The sequence below is a fragment of the Cryptomeria japonica genome, chromosome 6 (genome assembly GCF_030272615.1).
Source record: "Cryptomeria japonica chromosome 6, Sugi_1.0, whole genome shotgun sequence".
Taxonomy (NCBI): domain Eukaryota; kingdom Viridiplantae; phylum Streptophyta; class Pinopsida; order Cupressales; family Cupressaceae; genus Cryptomeria; species Cryptomeria japonica.
The window spans coordinates 139705128-139710842 of NC_081410.1; positions in this window are offsets into that span (position 1 = coordinate 139705128).

Consider the following 5715-nt stretch of genomic DNA (forward strand, 5'->3'; position numbering starts at 1 on the left):
ACCACCATGCTATAAAAGACCCCTAAACACTTCCAAGACACACATACCCTCCATTTTCAAGAAAATCATAATCTTGACTCATGACCCCTAAGATCTCCACTAGGACCCTAACTAGGACCTAGTCTAGCACACATGAGCTCATAGCTCTTATTCATGTACAATGGCTTCATAAGAAACATAATACCAACAAAAAAAAGAAAGAGAAAGAGTTTAGAAGGGTGCTCCTACACTAGTGAGCCACCGGTAGCTGAGCAAACTGATAACACACAAGAGAAACCGACAGATGATAACACAGGAGAACAGATAGAGCAACAAGAAGAGCAACAGGAACAAGAATAGGCTCTGGAATAGGTACAGGAACAGAGTCATGAGGAAACAATACAACCGACAATAGGAGAAGTACACAAACCATTGCTTAAAAAAATGCAAACACATACAAACCTACCAGAGGTCACAACAAGCTTGGTTACTTCCTCCACCGGCGGAATTCAGAATGTTGGTTCCTCCTCAGTAGGCAACAAATCAACAAATGTAACTGAAGTAATTTTGGATTCAATCAAAAGGATAACAGATTGTAGTTCATAGGCTTATAAAGCCATAGTTGACACAATCCCAATTTTGAAGGTAATTGCTCCTAACTGTAACATAAGCAATAAAGATTCTGTAGGACAACTTGATACTTTGTGTAAATACATCACTGAGAACACAATAACTATTGAGAAAATAAAGGAAGAGACTTTGAAGGACAAGGTAGAAATTGAAAAGCAGAATTTTTTTGAATATCAGATAAAGAAGTGTACTAGGGAATTTGACACGCTTCTACCGAAATTGTGTAACTTGTTAAAGGAATACAAAACTTTGTACAAAGACACCTTCAATACAAACTTTTTGATAGTAGACATAGATAAGAAGATGAGCAAGGTATAGGATGAAATCAATAAACTTGCTGATAATTTTGTTAACTCACCTGATACATTATCAGTTTTTGAGCAAAGGATAACAAATTTTGAGGAAGAGTTACTTAGTTAGAAAGAGAAAAGGAGAGAATAGTGAATAAGGAAAAGCATCTGAGACTAAAACTGAGTCCAAGATTGGACTATCTAGCATCATTGCGGAAGGAAATATCTGAGGCACTGATACAGGGACAGAAAACACTAGCAGACCATATGCAGCACCTCACTGGTACAATTAAAAGAATAGAGACAACAATAAGAGACAGTAAGAAGTTTATGGAAAGTATAAACTTGATTTTGACAGATCTATTTCAGATTGTAACTACCCAGTTACAAGGTTGAAACTACAAACTCTACTGACATCTTGAAAACCTTTGTCATTGATGCCAAAGGGGGAGTAGTGGTATGAGAAAATTCAATAGCACAGGAAAGAAAATTCAATATCACAAGAATCATATGCTCAGAGGGAGCACACATTTTTGGTAACATTTTTGGACTTCACATTTTTGGATACACTTTTGAAATTTCTCATGAGTGTTGTCATCAATGCCAAAGGGGGAGATTGTTGGCATATTCACACTCCAATGAGACATTATATGTGATTGAAGGTTTTGTCATTGATGGCAACCTTACAATCCTATGGCACCGGCAAGGCATTACACTGGCAAGATAGTTCACCAACATCAACAGATCACACTCTACACTGGCACTCAGACCACCGACACCGGCACAGAGAAAGGAAGCATACCGACACAGAGGCTGATAGGATTTTTGATATATTATATTTTGTTTATTATTGTAAAAAAATTGTAAGCTGACTTGGCAAGTTGTAAAATGACTCTTATATATAAGAGAGATCATTGTAGACATTTTGTAAGTGAAGAGAAAAAGAAAGATATTAGGCAGACCTATTATGTGAAATATAGGTTAAAGGTTTTATGTAAAGAACAGAGCAGAAAACGGTACTGGATCTGGCATTATAGATGCTATTGTAAATCAGTACAAGATATTGGATTTGTATAATCCACATTGTAAGTCAGTGAGACTTCCCATTGAGCAGTGAGCTCTAGGCAATTGGCCTTCTTTCATGTGCAAACCCCTCTTGTAAGTAATATTCTCTTATTGGCCAGCAAGTGAATATTGTGGGTCACAAATCCCACCGAGGTTTTTCCCACATTGGGTTTCCTCGTTAAATCCTTGTGTCATGGTGTTCTTTTCATGTGGATGCTTTTAATTCTGTTTATTGCATTATTTCTTGCATACCAATACACTGTTATAATATGTTCTACATGTTTTAAGTTAAGAAATTCAATTCACTGGCTAGATACTGATTCACCCCCCCTCTCAGTATTTGTGGGAATCCTAACAATATATGTATATATATGTATATATATATTATATATATATATATGTATATATATATATATGTGTGTGTGTATATGTATATATATATATACATATACACATACACACACACACACACACACACACATATATATATGTGTGTGTGTGTGTGTGTGTATAGTTGAACAATATGCATTCAAATGTTGTGTATGGTTATAACATATAATAGATTAGATAAGAAGTCTGTGTAGAGAGATAGGGAGATTTTAAAAAAGACTTAGATTGTCCTTTTTAACAAGCTTAACATCAGTCTTTCAAAGTAAGAGAATGAATTCTTTTTCTAGTTGATTTCTCTTTCAATTTAACTACCTTCTTAAGGCATTATCAAGTATATGTATATATACTATTTCAAATAAATAAGATTCATGATTTTTTTATTAGAGAGAAGTTTATTTCAAATAATTTAGATTAATTTTCTATACAATTATAAATAAATAAGTCTCATCTTTGATATAAAAACTCGACAATAATACTCTAGCAAGTTTTGATTCTTGATGGAAAGAACAACACAACTTACCACAACCGTTAATCATGATAGAGGAGTTGTCACCAAACCAGACAGAACCACCATTCCAGTCATCAAGCTTGATAAATGTTTTCTTGTCTCTGGTCATGTGATTTGAGAAGCCACTATCAACTACCCATAAATTCTTCTTTTCAGCATGTAGAGCAGTCTACACAATCAAGCTTGACTCTGTCTTGTTCTTCTCCTTCTCTATCTAAACCTGTTTCTCTTCTTTCTTCTCCTCTTCTGTCATCTTGTGTTCAGGTTTAGTCTCTATCTTTTGATGTAGTACTATTTTCTTTTGCTTGCCAGTTCTCAGCTTACAATGCCTTGCTATGTGACCAAAATTTTGACACTTGTAACATGTTACATTAGCATTGAAAGATGTATCCAAAGCATTCTTGTAGGATGTCTACACATTTCTCCTACACTCATAACTCTTATGACCAAACTCATTGCAATTATAACATGTGACATTTGTACCTTGTAATTCAACAAATGAGTTTCTACTCTCAAAATTGGGGTTTACATTCATTTTCCTATAATTTGTCATTCTATGACCGAACTTATTATACTAGTGACAATAACCATGAAAGTTTGGAACATACCATTTAGATTGTCTTGGTCCTGCAAATGACTTCCTTATTGGGGGTCTTCCTTTCATGTTGCAAACTCTGGTAAAATCCTTCATGATCAGCTCTTGCATTTCTCCTTGGATCTGTATTGAGTATGGTCTCTGGTACATTGATTATGTATACAAGTTTATGTGATGGTTCTTAACAGCATCTTCATATGCCTTCTTACCAATATCTTTGCTACCATGAATGTCTTCTTCTCTTCACCTTCATTTGAAGAAGTAAACAATATCTCCTTACTAGATGTGTCTTTGCTATTTGAACTTTGACCCTCTTCAAATCCTAAGCCACTAGTATCTTTAGATTGCTTCTGTTTGCTCAACATCTTGTCTAAATCTTCGGTGCTACCTTCATATTTTCTTCTCACTTTCATCTCTTCCTTTCTTTTCTCTAATTCCTTCCGGAGCTTGACAATTTCTTCTTCTAGGTTCTGATGCTCCTTCTCCTTTTTACTCAAGTTTGTACTAGTAACTTCATAGATCCTTTTAGCCTCTTCCAATTCAAGTTTTAGATCTAGAATTGTTTTCTTGGATTCTTCAAGAGATTCTTCCAACAACTCTTGCTCTTTAGCTGTAGCCTTTTTCACCTTCTTCAGATCTCTTCTTGTTTTCTTTAGTTCTTCCTAGGCATTGATGAGCTTTGCTTCAAGGTCTACTTCTCCTTCTTCCTCTTCTTCTTCTCCTTCTTCAGATGCCGAAACCTCTTGAACCATAAAGAGGTTTGCACTAACTTCATCTTCACTGCAACAATCATCTGAGGCACTTTCCTCATATGTGGTATCATTTTCATGTGTAAAATGACTGCTCTGCTTCTGGTAGCCTCTTCTACCATGTTGATAGACATTCTTCTTCCTATCCTTACCATATGATCTGCTACCACTTGATTGATCATCTTCATTCTTATCAGCATTAGGACATTTAGCAGCAAAATGTCCAATCTTTCCACAGTTGAAACACTTCAAAGGCAGCTTGTCTTTATACTTGCCTGAACCCGTCTTGAGTCTTCTGACAAAGTTTGCCATGATGTCATCAGAGTTTTCATCGATTCCATCATGAGTAGACTCTTCTTTTCCTTTTCTTGATGTTTTGAATGCAGCTTCTTTCTTCACAACCTTAGTACTGGTAGTCCTCATTTCATAGGTAGTTAGAGAACCATACAACTCATCCATTGTAAAGACTTTTAGATCTTTTTCTTCTTCTATTGCTGAAACCTTTGTATCATAAGTAGGTGTGAGGGATCTAAGTACTTTATTCACTACCACCTCATCTTTTATTTCTTCTCAAGCCCTCTAATGGTGTTTGTTGTTTCATCAATCCTTTGAAAATAGTCAACAATCTTCTCTTCCTCTCTCATCTTCAAACCCTCAAGCTGTGCTCTTGATCAATGTCTGTAACTTGGCTTCCTTGACTTTAGCATCGCCTTCAAATATTTTTTGCAACTTATCCCAAGTTGCTTAGGCAGATGAGCAATGCATGACCTTAACAAACTCATTATCAGATAGCCCACTAAGAATAGCATTTTTTGCCTTAGCATTGTTCTCATGTTCCTCCTTAGCATATGGATCAGTAGGAGGATTATTAGGGACCGTATACCCATTCACAACTGACATCCATACATCATGACCTAGAGAGGACAAATGGGTTTCCATTCTTCTACTCCAAAAGGTATAATTGACACCATCAAACATAGGTGCTTTTGAGGAGGTGGATTCATTTCTTGCCATTGTGAACACTTGACAGGATCTACCCAAGCTAGAGAACACTTTGACACAATAGGGTACCTATTCTATGATACCAATTGTTGGACACAATGGATCACTAAGAGGGGGGTGGATCAGTGATCTAAACAATTTTTACTTAATCAAAGCTATACCGGTTCATATGAAATACACAAAATGCAAACCCGTTACCAAAGCAATGCAAACAAAGTGTGTAGGAGAAATAACTAAAAGATTAATACAACACATAACACCAAATGTACGAGGAAAACCCAATGTGGGAAAAACCTCGGTGAGAATAGTTCCAGGAGATCTTTTGCTCCAATCCAGCCTCACAATGAAAAGATTTGATTACAAATTTTAGGGCACCAACCCAAGGAGCACCAACCCCTACACAATTTATAGGCTACAACATAAAGGAGCTACAACCCCTGCACTAAGCACCTACTCAGTGAAAACAATATAAAAATTCATATACACAAATGAGATCCTTGTTGCAAA